This window comes from Spermophilus citellus (assembly GCF_964194105.1).
Source record: "Spermophilus citellus genome assembly, chromosome: 7".
NCBI lineage: Eukaryota > Metazoa > Chordata > Mammalia > Rodentia > Sciuridae > Spermophilus > Spermophilus citellus.
In genome coordinates, this window is record NC_138188.1 from 158,374,990 (window position 1) to 158,392,843 (window position 17,854).

Here is a 17,854-nt window from a genome sequence, read left to right on the forward strand (position 1 = left end):
ACTAGAGATTCTTGAAGAAGGGGATGATGATTTCGGTGTTTAGAAATAAATAAGGCAGGATATTATGTGAAGGAAAGCAGCAAAGGTTCAAATAAAAATGGGGCCAGTCAGAGCATTCAGGAAACAACCCCAAAGTGCTCCCCTACAGAAATTAGGCCAATTCAGTATCAAATTCAAATATGTATGAAGAGCCATGAGTCCATGATTATCCTCACAAAAGTTCAGATATTCTGAGAGAATGTAGGATAAAAGATGTTACTGTCAAGTCTTACTATTTGGTTATGTTTGTAATACTGATGATTTATTGTATTAATGGACATTGGTAAATTGCAAATACGTCTCTTAGAAGGGAGTTTCTGACCCACCAGGACATCAATACAAAGACCCTATAAAGCTGTGATTCCAAGCAGAGAGAAATGCAGGAGATAGCCAAAATTTTAATCAGATCTGGTTTTAAGGCTCCTTAAAAGTTGGATGGTCCTAAAAATATGACATGGTACAAGATTTCATTAGGTCCAATGATCATAAAAATTAAATCCATCTGAGAACTCTTCAGCCTTTGGGGGAGCTGCAGGCTTCTGTGAACAACCAGAAGGAAGTACAGCAGCTATGCACATCCCAGCCTTCACATTTCCCAGTTTCAGTTACCCACAGCCAGCTGCAAACCAAAACTATTAAATGGAAAATTCTAGATAATAAGCAATTCCTAACTTTAAGATTGTATATTATTCTGGGTAGCATGCTGAAATCTCATGCATCCAGCTCCATCCCAAAAGGATGAATAAAATCATCCTTTTGTTCAGTGTATTCACACTGTATATGCTACCTGCCCATTAGACACTTTGCCATCTCAATTATTAGATCAGCTGTTGAAGTGTCACCATGCTTGTGTTCAGGTGACCGTTATTACTCCAAAGTACAGGAGTATTGATGCTAGCAATCTGATTACAGAAAATTGTTATAATTGATGTGTTAAATTACTGTTATGAATCTCCTGCTGTGCCTTATAAATTTATAAGTTAAATTTTATTATAGTTATGTATGTATGGGGGAAAAATCTGCAGTATCAGGCATTCCTAGGGGTCTTAGAATGAATTCCCTTTAGAAAACAAAGGGACCACTATAATGTTATAACTTGATTTAACTTCCAGAGAAGGGACTAAGTGATCACACTCAAGATTACAGAGAAGCAGTAGGTTTGTCTCATTAAAGACTCAGGAAAAAATGTAAAATCTCTGATGGTAAATTATCTCAGTTACCAGGGAAAATAGTGTTTTCTTAAAGAGCTTTCACCTTCTAATCCAACAAGACTTTTTAAAAGGCTTGAAGAAATAAAACCATAAACTTACACTTATGGATTAATAAGGCATCTATGCATATCTGCTATCATATACACTTGAAATGTGATAGAAAATGCCGCTCTTGTAGGAATAGCCTTTTAACTCTTAATTTGAAATGGGGACTTTTAAACTGAAGTCATACTAAATTGATAAACAGTATTGAAACATCTAAGAGAATGGTAGTTTTGCCATACTGAGAAATCAAATCTGCTAGATTTATAAGAATTGTATAATCAGGCAATTGAAATACCTAAAAAGAAAGTTTATGACTGGGGTCTGCACATCTCCCTCAAGGATCTCTTCTAATGGAAGTGAACAGTTGTAATCCATGAATATTCCAACCTAAGTGTGAACGGTGTGTCCACCAAGGAGGGGACAGAAATCCAGCCTTCCACTTAAGACAGTACTAGGTGGAAAAAGAATTCTCTACAAAATAAAGAGCCTAATGTTTTCCTAGCAAACACTGTGACCCCTTTCAAATAGCCTTTTGAAGTCTCATAACCATGGGGCCACCTTCCCCTCCCCTCCTGGGCATCGGGGACTTCTGTTCCCTGTTTACCCACCCCACAAGGCTTCTGCTTCCCTGCTGGTCACCAGGCTCCTGTGGGAGAGGGCGGGCTTTGTCACGCTGCAGGCAGGGACTAAGAACAAGGGGATGTCTACAAGACCTACCTCCCTCCTACAGTGCCTTTCTCACTTTCAAGTCAGATGTGTGATTTATTTTCACAATAACCCCAGATACCAAAAGAATAAGTACAAGTGGCATGGTGACTCCCAGCAACTCAGGAGACTGAGGAAGGAGCCTCACAAATTCAAGGCCAACCTGGGCAACTAGAGGAGACCCTGTCTCAAAAAATTTAAAAAATGGGGGCTGGGGTTGCGGCTCGGGGGTAGGGCGCTCGCCTAGCATGTGTGAGGCACTGGATTCAATCCTCAGCACCACATAAAAATAAATAAAGGCATTGTGTCTATCAAGAACTAAAAAATTTATTAAAAAATAAAAACGTAGAGTTCCCCTGGGCTCAATCTCCAGTAACAAAATGAAAATAAGTACAAGTCAAAACCCAAACACAGGCTGGGTGCAATGGTACACGCCTGTAATCCCAGGGGCTCGGGAGGCTGAGGCAGGAGGATCACAAGTCCAAAGCCAGCCTCAGCAAAAGTGAGGTGCTAAGCAACTCAGGAAGACCCTATCTCTAAATAAAATACAAAATCAGGCTGGGGATGTGGCTCAGTGGCCAAGTGCCCCTGCCTTTGAGCCCCAGTACCCTCCCCCACCAAAAAGACCCAGACACAGTAAAGAGGAACTGAAGGCAATCCAGGAAAGGGGTGGTCTCCAAAGCAACCTGAGGAAGAAAACAGACCATTTCCAAAGTCAGCTGTCAGAAGACAGCAAAACATGTTTTAAAGACCCAGGGGAATAGCAGCCTAGAGCTGTATGCCTGGCCAAAGTATTTTCATGTTGGGAACCCCAAAAAAGATGTTTTTAGAAATAAATCTTAAAAGAGAGTTAAAAGCACTATCTTTTAAAAGCACTTTAGAAGGAAGAAAAGTTTTAAAAAAAGAAACAGATGGGGAAGAGAGTGAAGAGAGTACAGGAATTGGTTTGGGTTTGCTTTTTTATTTTGCTTATTATTTTTTTCAATGCTGGGATCAAACCTGGGACTCGTGTGTGTTGGGCAAACACTCTACCACTGAGCCACATCTCCAGTCTGCTTTGCTCCTTAACTATTAGTTGAATTCATGCCCCTTACTTTTTAAAAAAATCTTATAATTTAAAGAAATCTCTATATGGAAAGCAAATCTATAAAGTTTTCAGAATACAGAATATCTTTCTGACCTCAAAATAGAGAAGATAAGTCAATCAAGATGCCAAGAACATTAATTATAAAGGAAAAGGATGCTACGTTAAATTTAAGAACCTCGCTGGGGCTGTGGCTCAGCAGTGGAGTGCTCGCCTAGCACGTGCAGGGTGCTGACTTCAATTCTCAGCACCACATAAAAATAAAATAATGGTATTGTGTCCAACTACAACTAAAACAAAAAAAAAATTAAAAACTAAGAACTCCGCTTACTGAAAGATACATTAAAAAAAAAAGAAAGAAAGAAAGGCAAGCTCTGCAATGAGAATAGGTATTTGTAACACAAGTAACCAAGAAAGGACAAATATCTAGAATACATGACAAAGTCAAAAAAACAAAAAGGGGGAGGAGTCTAGGATGAATAAGCGCTTCAAAAACAGTAAGCCCAGATGGCTAAAAACAGAGAGTGCTCAGTCTCACAGCCGCTAAAAACTAAACCCCATGAGAACTGGGTGGTGGAGTTGGCAGAGCTCCCCTCCTTAAACCCCCGGCATCGGGCTTCCGCCCCCAGGGCTTAAAGACCAGCCTTTTCCATTTACTTCCCTCCCCTTTCTGAGCCCTGGCTTTCCTGGCCATGGTGTTTCCACCAGTCAACAGAAACTCAGATATTTAAACAAAGGGGTTTCGTACAGAGGACTGGCCTCAGGATGATGACGGTGCTGAAACACCAGGCATGGGGCAGTGTGCAGCCCAGGGGACAGCAGACAGCCTACAGGAGCTGGGCCTTAGCTGGGTATCCACATGGAGATGTGCGCGGTGATGAATGTGGCAAGGAGCCTGGGAGGGGCCAGAGCACACTGAGGGCCCAGGGGTGCTGCTGAAACTCAGAGGATCCTCAAGAAAGAGAACGTGGATAGGGCCAGAGGTTGGAGTGTTATGGCTTGGATCTGAAATGTTCCCCGAAAGCTCATGTATTGAAAGCTTGGTCCTCAGTGAAGGACTGTTCAGAGATGGGCCTCTGGGAGGTGACTGAGCCGTGAGGGCACTGCGCGTCACGGGCCACGCGAGGTGGTGAATCTGTAGGAGGCCGGCTGAGTTGGAGAACACAGGGCCTTGGGGGTGTGCCATGAAGGTCATGCCTGTGTCTCTCTCTGCTTCTTGACCTCCGTGAGACAGCAGCTTTGCTTCACCACACCCTTCCCCGTGGGGTTCGACCTCACCATAGGCCCAGAGACAACAAAGCCAGCTGACCATGGACTGAAACCTTTGAAACCATGAGCCCAGATACACCTTCCCTCCTTTGTCACAGTAGAGAGCTGCCTTACACATGGACAGAGTCACTTATGTTCCAGTTCAAGGAAGTCAGACAGACAGACTGAGAGTGGTATCTCCATGGCAGGAGGAACAAACCAAGAGCCTTTTTCTCCCACAGATGACCTCTTTATTCTGTATTGTCATCTCTGTTCATGACCAAGGGACCATCACAGGGACCCAGAACTTAGTTGTTCTGGAGCCAGGACCTTCCCTTGCCCCACATCTTCTGCAGCAGCTGACGGGACCCCTCTCCAGTGCCTGTTCCCATGGGAACCAGCACGGTGGCCTCCTGACTGATCCGCCCTGCTCTTCAGCACACTCTAGTTTGACTTTGGAAAGTGCAGCCCTGATCCCACTGGTCCCTTTCTCAAGGGATCTTCTTTTTTTTTTTATACTGCAGTGCCTGTCCCTCCGACAGGGACCTTTAGGGGCTCTTGCCTGGCATTCAGGACATTCCACTGTACCCAAATAGCCCGGCCTCCCCTTCATCCACTGGCTCCCATTCCTCTCACGAGGCCCTGTGCTAATCACTGTGGACATCCGCCCTCTGTAACCTTGTGCTATGAATCGGATGTGCTTTGCCCCCAGAGAGGCTTGGTCCTAATGTGGTGGTAATATGCGGTGGTGGCACCTTTAAGAGGTAGGGCTTAGGGGAAGGTGGTTAGGTCGTTGTGCTGCTCAAAGGGCATTAATGTAGCTCTCACAGAGCCCAGGTCAGTTCTCCTAAGAGTGAGTTCTTATAAAATTAGGTTAATACATGTGCCTGCCCCCTTGTGCACACAGCTGCTTTCCTTCCTGCTTCTCCTGCTTTTCCCTCCTGCCATGTGATACAGCCACAGTTGCCCTCATCTGGGGCCAAACAAGTTGCCCAATCTTGGACTTTTAGCCTCCAAAAATGTAAGCTTAATAAACCTCTTTTCTTTATACTAATTATTCAACCTCTGGTTATTTTGTTATAAGCACATAAAACAGACTAATATACCATGCAAGGTAGCTATTATTGTCCCCATCTTGTAGAGGAGGACACTGAATTTTAAAAGCAGTTGAGTAACCTGCTCAAGGTCCCATAACTTGGTAGGGAGGCTGAGGTTTGAATTTGGGTTTTTCTGGCTCCAAAGTCCTTCACTGAATAAACAAAACAACTGAGAGCAGAGAATGAGTATACACAATAATAATAAATAGAAACAGGACTCAAAGCAGGGCTATCATGGTGGCACATGCCTGTAATCCCAGCAGCTCGGGAGGCTAAGTTAGGAGGATCGAAAGTTCAAAGCCAGCCTCAGCAATTTAGTGAGGCCCTCAGCAGCTTAGTGAGACCTTGTCTCTAATAAAATTTAAAAAAATAAAAAAAGGACAAGGGATGTGGCTCAGTGATTGAATGCTCCTAGGCTCAATCCCTGGTACCAAAAAGAAAAGAAATAGGACTCAAGATCCAAGAGTGGCAAAAAGTTCAGGTGCACCCTGCCAGCCCTGAGGATAGTCATTTGAATCCAGATCCGATGGGTGACTGTGACGGTGCCTAACTTGCACACACCAAAAAGCTGCAGGTGGGATGTATAAAATGCCAGGGAAAATAATACCCTGAAAATGCCCTGCAAGTCAGAAAAGATGTGGGATGCACTTTCTGTGCAGTAGCTGAATGTCGGTGATGCATCACCGTTTTAAAGGAACTTCAAGTAGAGCAAAATTCAAAGTTAAAAAGTAAAGGCTCTAAATGTGATGTGGTGTCCTGGATTGCATACTGGACCAGAAAAAAAAAAAAAAGACTATCAGCAGGGAAACTGGTGAAATCTTAAGTCAGCAGTTTAGTTAAGTATTGCCCCAATGTTCATGTGTTCTTCTTAATAAACCTATGGTTGCGTAAGATGTTAACATTGGAGGAATCTGAGTGGAGGGTATAAGGAACTCTCTGTACTATTTTTGCAACGTTATTTTAAGCCTAAAGTTATTTTAAAATAAAAAAAGTATAAAAAATAAGAGAATGACCTTCCACTTAATTTCATTAGCACTCCTTTTTTTTCTCTTTGTTCCTAAATGGTCATGTGGTCCTGAACTAAACGTTTCATCCCTCTGGGTCCCAGTTTCTCAACTATGGGAAAAAAAGAAAAAAAAAAAAGGAGGGCCACAACTGGATTGCCAAGCTCCAAGGAATATCCTGGGTTTTCTAATACACTTGCAGCGTGATTCAATTTCCAAAAGTGTGATTTGAGGTGGCCTCTTAGTGCCTTCGCATTCTGATATTTAGCACTGTGCCTACACAAAGTAGGTGCTCCGTACAGGCTGTTGGAATAAACTGGCTCATACCGCCAATGGTTCATTGAGGTAGAACAGGTCTCTCTTTTACTCAGTTGGCCACTAGAGAGCAAAGTGCTCAGAAAGTTTTCTCCATCGAAAGCAACTTATCTTCATTCAGCAGAGAGGAGGGTCCTCTACATCCCAGACAAGTAAAAATCAGCCCCTGGCAGGAGAGGGTTGTCACTACCTGCCAGCCATCAGACAGGACCTCCAGGTGGGTGATTAATACCATATGCATCCAGATGGCCCACAGTGCTACCTCTGACCCTCTCCCAAGTCCTCAGCACCTTCCAAAGTCTAAGCCACCTCAATAGATGAGAGCTTGAACGGCAGATTGTGACCCTGCTCCCAGTGCATCGTTGTCTTCCTAAGGATCCTGTCCCATTTCTTGAACAAATTTCACTTTAAAGGGTTTGGGAGGAGCAGATTTAGGAGGACAAATGAATGAATGTGGAAATTGACTAAAACATTTATAAGCAATATAAAAGAAAGCATTAGCCTTCCAGGCAGCCCGAGACTCAGCCTGTGTGAGCTGCAATTTGTACAGTGAAGCAATAGAGGCCATGGTTAGGCATCCTGAATTTAGAGGTTGCTTCTGACCCACCAACATATACATGAACACATGTGGTAGCCCTGAGACTTTGGCATGTGTCCCTATAATACGGGAATTGGGGCTGCTAATGAGACAGGTTCACAGGGCTGAGTATAACAACCCAGTCAGTCAGTCACTGGAAGGGAACAGGAGGGCAAGCTGTCTTCAGTTCGTCCTCATAAATGTTTTTTGTAAACATATTAGTACTGTACCTCTTTTGAACAGAGCAGGAAACTCAGGCTCTGATAGTCTACACAAAGCAGGTGGAGGTCTCATTCCCAGAAGTTGCATACCTGTCTCAGGCATAGAAAAGCCTGCCTGCCTGAAAATTGTCCTCCTGAGGTCAATCACAGTGCCTACCATTTGAACTTCTGCAGGTTGCATCATTTTTATCTTCCAAATCAGTGACAGGTGAACTGAAGCTGGCTTCAAGTACTGACATGCTGCTTTTGTGATCACATGAACTTAAGAGTAGGGCCTCAGACTGTAGGAGGAAGGGCAGAGGTTTCTGATACAAACTGCAGCTTGATAACCACTCTTTGGGGTCTTGATGGAGCATTCTGACCTCAAAGACTTGCTGGGGAGGGGATAAGGGGGAAAGTGTAAGGATTGAGGGTCAAGGCCTAAAATAAAGCCCTCAAGGCCCCTGGGAGTGTGTGTGTCACCAGGCAAAGCACAGATGAAGATTAATAGATACTGTGAGACACCTAGTGCAGATACACCCTCACCTGTGGCTGAGAGAGTGGTGAGAAGGAATGGATGAGTCACATAATCACTGAATTTTCTTTTTTCCCTCAGCCAGCCTGAATATTTTCTTTGAGACTTCCATACTTAGGGAGAGCCAATCACTGCTTAAAAAGGGGGAAATGGTACCTATTATAAACCTTTCATACTGGACATGTCATGGGACTGGAAGGACACGTTTGGTGGAAAGATGATCGGAGGACAGGAGCACCGATAATCCCTCCACATTCCCCTGCCATCAGAACATAAATTCACTGAATTTATCTTTCTACAGAGGCACCCAGTATGGAGTCTCCTCTATAGGTTCAGGGAATCTGCATGCCCCTCCCTTGATGTCCCTTGCTTTCCATGTCAACTTGAGATGCTTTAAAGAGTTGGTGCAAACTCCACTTTTTAGCCCAAACTCATTGGAAGTGGCTTATAATAAAATATCAGTAGGAAAAAGCAGGCTGTCACCTGTTTATAAAATGGCAGGTGGCAGCGGAGGAGGCCTGTGAGCCTGGACAGACCTTGGGAAAGGGCCCTTACAAAAAGCAGCCCGCTCCCGAAGCCAACAGAGGATGATGCAGCTGAACTGGAACTTGCGTTAGGCAGCCCTTTCCTCACGATTTCAGCCGGGACGATGCCGGCATCCAGCCCCCAAACAGCATCTCTAATAGAAACCAGCAAAGTCACAAGAGCCCTGCGGCCAAGAAACTATCCCTGTCTATAAATAACTGTCCCTAGGGCGATACACAGCAAGATCAAAGGCAGGACACCCGAGCCTGGCGAGCCGGCGGGTTCCTGCAGAGCCCACTAACCTGCGTGTCCCCGTGGGCGCCCCCGCCCCGGCGCCTGCCACCACGGGTTCCTGGGAATGGCCGGCGCTGCACGCACCTGCAGGGCCCAGCCCCGGGGGCCGCTGTTCCTCGTGGGGTCGGCGGCCCGCTTCGGCCGGCTCTGGTCCACAGCGCAGCGGTGCCGAAACGCACGCGAAGGGGGCGAGCGCAAGGACAGCGCAGGTGGCAGCGGAGGCGCGGAGGCGGCACGGACCGTGGGAAAGGGCCGGATCGGGATCCCCCTCGGCGCAGCCCTAAACCCTGACCACGCCCCAGCCCGGCTGGGCAGTGCGGTGGCCACCAGGGCCACGGGGGCCAGGACTTCTGGCTCCTCCGGCGCGCGCCGCCCGCTGCCCTCACTTACCTGTCCCCAGGCAGGCCTGGCCTGGGCTAGCGGGGCCGCGTCCACGTCCCCTGCCCCGCCTCCCCACTTTGAAATTCCGTGCTGGCACCCGTGGCTCCGCGGTCCCCGGGCACTGGCACCCTTCCCGGCAGGAGCTGGGTCTGCTTCCCCGCACACAAAGCGTTTGGCAGGAGGCTTTGAATGAACGAGCGAGCAAGTGAGGGCACAGAAACGGCCAGCGGGCTCTCCGGAGAGTGTGTCTGGTGAAGGTGCCCAGAGGGGCCGGGATTCTTTCCCCGGTTTACTCTGCCTTCCTCAGGCGGAAGCCTGACTCTTACTCTGTCACATCTCCTTCTGCCCCTAAGGATGGGGTCTTGATTCCCACCCCAGAACTCAACCCTTCACTTTCAGCACAGAGATTTCACTTGAGGACTTGAGTGTCTCCTCCGGTTCCAGGAATTCTAGTGAGAATTCTTTCTTCTGTGGTGGGACACAGACTGACTCCTGATGTGGCTTAGAAAACTCCCCCAAAGGAGGAAGAAAGAAAGAAGCTGGGAAAGGAATCATGTCTGACCTCAGGAAAGCGTTTATGGATGGTCTACACATGACCCCATGTCCTCACGAAAATCTCCGTGAGACATTCTGTCACCACTGTGGTCCCTGGTAAACAGGAAAGCTGAAAGAAACTCGGGGTGATCAGAATCAGTGTCCTCAACTACATGATTTTGATGGTTACCAAACATCCCATGTTTGAATGTCCCATGGATGGTCCATTCCTCAGGTGCTGGACCATGCCCAGGCCTCAAGTGCTTGCTCTCATCCTGAAGTGAAAGACCTGTACAAAACCTTTTGGCTACCTTTCTGGTCACTGTTTAGGATATATCCCTATGTTCCTATGAATGAGATTACTGGGTTAAAGAGTATGAAACTTGCTAAGACCATTTAACCACATGGTCAAATCTCTTACCTTGAATGCATATATAATTTCACCTCCTAATAGAAGACTGAGGGTTTATTTTAGCATATGTTTTAAAGTCTTTTCTACTTTGGTTAATGAAAAATGGAACCCACCCACTTTTTCTTTCTCTGGCTCTCTCCCTGCCCACCCCCTGCCATTGGAAAGTTTGAACTCAGAGCTTTGTGCATATTAGGCAAGTGGTCTACTGCGAACTATATCCCCAGCCCCTGGGATCTCTCTTTAAAAGATCAGGTTTTCTTCTTTTTGAATTACTGGAAGAACTGGGGTTTTTTTTAATTGTTTTTCTGGTTATGTGCATTTCTTCTATGAATTAATATGGATTTTGATATTAGCATTTTTCATTTTGATTTGCACAGGTTCTTTCTATATTAAAGATATCTTTATATTGCCATATATGTGGCATACTTTTATCGTGGTTTATCATTAGCTTTTTTTTATTTTAGTCATGATGATTAGATATACCACTTTAAATTTTAATTAAGTCAAACCTCTCAATTTTTTCTTTCATGAATTTTTCCATTGATTTCTTTTAAAAAGTCCTCTCCCATGGTATCAAATTAAAAAGCTTTTTCACAGCAAAGGAAACAATCAAGAGCGTGAGGAGAGAGCCTAAAGAATGGGATAAAATCTTTGCCTCCAGCACATCAGATAGAGCATTAATCTCCAGGATATATAAAGAACTCAAAAAACTTAACACCAAAAAAGAAAAAATAACCCATCAATAAATGACAAAGGAACTGAACAGGCTCTTTACAGAAAAAGAAATATAATCGGTCAACAAATATACGAAAAAATGTTCAACATCCTCTAGCAATTAGAGAAATGCAAATTAAAACTACACTGATATTCACTCCAGTCAGAATGGCAATTATCAAGAGTAAAAGTTAACAATAGATGTTGTCGAGGATGTGGGGAAAGGGGTACACTCATACATTGCTGGTGGGATTGCAAATTGGTGCAACCACTATGGAAAGCAGTATGGAGATTCCTCAGAAAACTTGGAATGGAACCACCAGTTGACCCAGTTATCCCCAAAGGACTAAAAATCATCATACTACAGTGATGCAGCCACAACAATGTTTTTAGTAGCTCAATTCACAAAAGCTAAACTATGGAGCCACCTGGTGCCCTTCAATAGACAATGGATAAAGAAAATATAGTTTATATACACAATGGAATATTACTTAGCTGTAAAAGGAATGACTTTTGCCAATAAATGGATGGAGCAGGAAACTAACATGCTAAGTGAAATAAGCCAGTCCCAACAAACCAAAGGCCAAATGTTCTCTCTGATATGCAGTTGCTAACACAGAGTAAGGGGGAGAGGGAAGAATAGCAGTTCAGTGGATTAGACAAAGGGAATAAAAGGAAGGTGGGAGTGGAAATAGGAAAGACAGTAGAATGAATCAGACATAACTTTCCTATGTTCATCTATTACTACACCACCAAGTGAAATTCCACATTATGTACAACCACAAGACTGGGATTCTAATCAGAATAAGATGTACTCTGTGTCTGTATAATATGTCAAAATACATCCTACTGTCATGTATATCTAAAAAGAACAAAATTTTAAAAAGTCCTCTCCCATTTCTTGAACTATAAATATTCACTAGTATAATTTTAAATGGTTACATTTCAGACTAGATGACCATCTTGAAGGCCTCTTTTTAAAAAAATTTTTTTAGTTGTTGATGGACCTTTATTTTATTTATATGCAGTACTGACAATTGAACTGAGTGCCTCATATTCGATAGGCAAGTGCTTTACCACTGAGCCAAAACCCCAGCTGCTTGAAGGCCTCTTATAATCCTATAATTTCATGATTTTTCTTATTTTCTCTACATTGTTATTTACTAATGCAATTTACACAAACAGTAGATGCCTTGGAGAAATGGGGTTACCAATGTTTTTTTTAATGTAATATATTATTTAATACATCCTATAGAACTTCACTAACCTAGATGATAGTGTACAAAGTCTGAAAACAAAATGAATACCATATACCTACCCCAATTTAAGAATATTACCAGTGGCTCTCTACTTCTTTTTTATCACAGTCCTCTGACTGGGATTTTACATTTATCATCCTCTTGCTTTAAAAAAATAACGCTTGGGCTGGGGTTGTAGCTCAGTGGCAGAGCGCTTGCCTAGCACGTGTGAGGCACTGAGTTGGATCCTCAGCCACAAAAAAAACACAAAAAAATAAGTGAATAAAATAAACGTATTGTGTCCACGTACAACTAAAAAAATATATTTAAAAAAAAATAGGGTTGGGATTGTGGCTCAATGGTAGAGAGCTCACCTAGCATGTGCGAGGCCCTGAGTTCGATCCTCTGCACCACATAAAAATAAATATATTGTGTCCAACTACAACTAAAAAAAAATAAACACTTAAAAAAATAACTCTTAAGAGGCTGGGGTTGTAGCTCAGTGGTAGAGTGCCTACCTAGCACAGGAGAGGTACTGGTTCAATCCTCAGCACCACATAAATAAATAAAATAAAGGCATTGTGTCTGTCTACAACTAAAAATATTTTTTTACTCCTCACACTTCAGATAGAGCCCTAATATCCAGAGTATACAAAGAACTCAAAAAATTAAACAATAAGAAAACAAATAACCCAATCAACAAATGGGCCAAGGACCTGAACAGACACTTCTCAGAGGAGGACATACAATCAATCAACAAGTACATGAAAAAATGCTCACCATCTCTAGCAGTCAGAGAAATGCAAATCAAAACCACCCTAAGATACCATCTCACTCCAGTAAGATTGGCAGCTATTATGAAGTCAAACAACAAGAAGTGCTGGCGAGGATGTGGGGAAAAGGGTACACTTGTACATTGCTGGTGGGACTGCAAATTGGTGCGGCCAATTTGGAAAGCAGTATGGAGATTTCTTGGAAAGCTGGGGATGGAACCACCATTTGACCCAGCTATTCCCCTTCTTGGTCTATTCCCTAAAGACCTAAAAAGAGCTTGCTACAGGGACACTGCTACATCGATGTTCATAGCAGCACAAATCACAATAGCAAGACTGTGGAACCAACCCAGATGCCCTTCAATAGATGAATGGATAAAAAAAATGTGGCATTTATACACAATGGAGTATTACTCTGCATTAAAAAATGACAAAATCATAGAATTTTCAGGGAAATGGATGGCATTAGAGCAGATTATGCTAAGTGAAGCTAGCCAATCCCTAAAAAATAAATGCCAAATGTCTTCTTTGATATAAGGAGAGTAACTAAGAACAGAGTAGGGAGGAAGAGCATGAGAAGAAGATTAACATTAAACAGGGATGAGAGGTGGGAGGGAAAGGGAGAGAGAAGGGAAATTGCATGGAAATGGAAGGAGACCCTCATGGTTATACAAAATTACACACAAGAGGAAGTGAGGGGAAAGCGGAAAAAAAAAGGGGGGGGAGAAATGAATTGCAGTAGATGGGGTAGAGAGAGAAGAGGGGAGGGGAGGGGAGGGGGGATAGTAGAGGATAGGAAAGGCAGCAGAATACAACAGACACTATAATGGCAATATGTAAATCAATGGAAGTGTAACTGATGTGATTCGGCAATCTGTATACGGGGTAAAAATGGGAGTTCATAACCCACTTGAATCAAAGTGTGAAATATGATATATCAAGAACTATGTAATGTTTTGAACAACCAACAATAAAAATTTAAAAATAAATAAAAATAAAAATAAAAATATTTTATTTAAAAAATAACTCTTAAATGCAAATGAATGTATCCAGTAAATGTTGTCAAGGATGCGGGGATTTTTGTCTTATAAAAATAATATTATCCAAATAAGTAACTTCCAAGCCTTGCATTCTTTCCCCTTGATGTTTCTACGATTCACACACACGGTTGTGCATAACTGCAGTTGATTCACTTTCACTGCTATATCATTTTATGTCGGCTTCATACTTGTCATTCCCAGTTTGCTTTGACAAACAGTGCTGCTCTGGACATCCATTTAATTGTCCCCTGGAGCCAAAAGCAAGCATTTCTCTAGTTGCATACCTACAAGAGGAAAGACTGTCAAACACCCTATTACCCAAACTCTAAGATGAGGTCCAGGTGACTTGCTGAGGACTCCTGGGTCCAAGGACAATGGCAGGGGTGTTGCTAATCTGAAAAGTCTGATGCATGTGATATCTTCCTAGTAACACAAGAACCCTCGACACAAAGCTCCAGCAGCTGCCTTCAGAATCCGCTACTATTTGTAGCTCTGCCCTCACCACCCATGATTAGGACCTTTAATTTAAATCAGCCAGACACCATAAAACTAAAGACCATAAAAACATTTAACACACTTTGATTTGCTATTTGTCATTCTGGGATTTACCCAAAAGAATGATAACAAAAGAAAGAAATTATGTTTGTAAAGCTATTCATAGCAATGCTGTTTATAAGAGTGATTTTTTTTTTTTAATTGGAAACTTTTAAATGTTGAATAACAGAGAACGTAGAAAGAAAATTGTGGCATATCCACTCTGGGGTACAAGGTATGACATAGATTTTTTTTTTGTTGTTATTGTTGTTTCTTTCCAGAATCATTTGAGATTAAGCTGCAGAAATCATGGCCCTTCACATCTAAGTACTCCAGGGTAAGAACAAGAACATTTCTCTTACTTAACCACATTGCAATGATTGAAGTCAGAAAATTTACACTGATCCAATGCTACCATCTACCATACAGCCCATATTCACATTTTGCCAACTACAAATATTTCCCCAGTAATATCCAATATGGTTTGAATGTGTCCCCAAAAGTCATTTTGTTGGAACCTTAATTCCCAATCCTGCAGTGCAAGGAGGTGGAACCTAATGGGAGGTGGGACCTAATGTTTAGGTCAAGAGGGCTCCACCTTCATGAATGGATTAAGGCCATTCTCTTGGGAGTGGTTTGGTTGCTATAAGGCAGACTCTCCCTCCTTCTCATCATGTGTTGCCCTCTAACATGTTCTTACAGAGCACAAAGGCCTTTGCCAGACCAAACAGGACTTCCCAGCCTCCAGAAAAATTAGCTATATAATCCTCTCTCTCTCTCTCTCTCTCTCTCTCTCTCTCTCTCTCTGAGATTGAATCCTGGGTGCTCTACCACTGAGCTACATCCCCAACCCTTTTCATTTTTTGTTTTGAGACAGCGTCACACCAGGTTGCCCGGGCTGGCCTTGAACTTGTGATCCTCCTGCCTTAGCTTCTGGAGTCACTGGGATTACAGGAGTGCACCACCCGCCTAGCTAAAAACTCTTTTTTATATATTTCCCAGTCTATAGTTTTCTGTTATAGCAGCAGATATTAGACTTATACACCCTTCCTAGAAATATTTTTTCCAGTTCAAGGACACAAATATCATTAGTTGTCTAGTCTTTCATGACCTTGACATTAAGTCAGAGCCAGTATTTGATGGCTGGTCCCTCAATATGAGTTTGCCTGATGCCTTCTCATAATCTAAGGCAGGTGATGCATTCTTGGCATGATGTCAGTTCATCCCTTACTGGTGATGCTGACCTTGATGACATGGTCCAGGTGGTACCTACTAGATTTATTCACTATAAAGTTTCCTTTTTTGCCTTTGTAATGCATAATTTGTGGAGTGATACTTTGAGATTGTAATATTTTATTCCCCAGTAAGATTTTTCATCCATCAGGCTTAGTGTCCGTTATCTATTGCCACCTGAATCCGTGATTACCATGATATTTGCAATATGACAACTTTTCTTTTTTTTTTTTATGACAACTTTTCTAACTACTGTTCCTTTAGCATTTGCTTGTTGGCAGCATTTATTCTACTGTAAAGAATAGCTGTCCCTACTACCTATATTTATTTGTTTGTAAGTTTATTTGCTTCTTAGTATCACTCTGGACTCGTGGATTATTTTTATTCATTGTGATCATTCACTATTGTCACTTATCATTTTGATGTTCCAGTCGTTCCAGGTTTGGCAACTGGAAGCCCTTGTGTCCCTCTGATCTATCTCCATCATTCTTTGAGCATCTCCTTGTTTTTTGGCACAAGCTATTCCTGGCTCATCTTTCACTCTCCCTGACTGAGCCATCTCTCCAGGGACCTCTGCTTCTTTTAATGGACAGTAGCATTTAGAAACCAAGACTGGGCAGGAGGAATGCTCATTGCTATTCATGTGGCCTGTTCCCAGGCTCTTTGAGGGACCTATCTAAGAAATGGATTCTTAAAACAAAAAGCCTCTCATTCCAATCCACAAAACTCTTCCTTGCCTTCCCTCACTCCATATGAGTTTACCTTTTTCCCACAGTGAGAATCCTGGCTCCCAACAATATATTTACTGATTTGCTTAAACCTACAATTCAGGAAAAAAAAATACTTTCAGAATTGCTACACCATGTCACTACCAACTAAGTGAAATTCAAAACTGCTTTGTATTTGTGTTAGCCTGTTTACACACAGAAGGTTTACAGCCAAAGAGAGCTCTTCAGAGTTATTTGGATTTACTTTTCTGTGGTTCATTTACTATGTAGATTATTTCATTTATGTTTGTGTTCAATTTTAAGGGTTTCCCCTCTCATCTTTGTTGATTTAACTTTATTTTTAAAGTATTGAAATATTCACATTTCTAAAAGTCAAAACTACCCCCCCAAAAAAGCATTTTTGTAGAAACATCATTTCCTCCTAAACTTCCACCACATTTCCACCAACCCAGTAATCTGATCAATTCTTCCTGGTTTACTTTTCCTTTTAAAAAAATAAAATAAAATAAAATGATAGTTGAATATTTTACTAATTCCCCCTTTTTTTACACAAAAATAATACAATATAGAGCCGGGGTTATGGCTCAGTGATAGAGCGCTTGCCTAGCATGTGTGAGGCACTGGACCACATAAAAAAATACACAAATAAAATAAAGGTATTATGTCTATCTACAACTAAAAAAGCATTTTTAAAAAATAACACAATATAGTATTCTTGTATTTAGCTTTTTAAAACTTATCAGTATATCTAGAAATCGCTCCATATCCTTTCAAGAAATCTCCCTCTCTTTGACAACCGCATAGTACTGCATTGTGTGGATGCACTGGAGTTTAATGAATCAATCCCCCCCCCCCGCCCCCCGTGTTTTAGCATTGAGATTGCTCCCAAGATTTTATCACTGTAAATGATGCTGCAATGAATAACCTTGTACATATATACACGATCACTGGTGTAGGTGTGCCTTCAGGGCAAACTCTCAAGGTAAACGGGGCAAATGGTAAATGCTTAGATGGCACACGTTGCCAAATTCCCGTGCTGCCCGAGTTGTGCCATCTTGCATTCCCAGCAGCAATGCATGAGAGAGCCTGCCTCCCCACAGCCTCTTGCTACTTCTGCCTTTTTGCAAATTGAATATATTAGAAGTGATATTTCAGGGTACTGTGCAATTTCTCTCCTCAGGAGAGAAACTGTTCATCTTTTCATTTAACACCCAATCTTATGGCATTTTTGTACAGATGGTCCGTTCATGTCTTTTTGACTACTTTTAAATTGGATTTTGGATCTCTGTCATTTACATACTGGGAATATTAACACTTTATCTGTGATATATGTTGCAAAAATCTTTTCGCAGTTTGTCTTTTTTTTTTTCCTTTTCGCTACCGTTTCG

At 42.4% G+C, this 17,854-nt stretch overlaps 1 protein-coding gene across 3 annotated transcripts in view; it reads right to left on the reverse strand.

Annotated features, from left to right (window-relative positions):
* The window catches only part of HLCS (holocarboxylase synthetase), a 192,316-nt gene that overhangs the window by 173,977 nt on the left and 485 nt on the right, over window positions 1-17,854 (reverse strand). Inside the window, exon 1 of one of the 3 annotated variants that reach the window (XM_081300655.1) lies at window positions 8,964-9,269. The exons of 1 other annotated variant lie outside the window; for it this stretch is intronic. The gene's annotated coding sequence lies outside the window, so the exon portion shown is untranslated. Of the gene's footprint in view, window positions 1-8,887; window positions 9,270-17,854 lie in introns of those variants that run through there. One more of the 3 variants, XM_081300652.1, reaches the window with a different exon arrangement.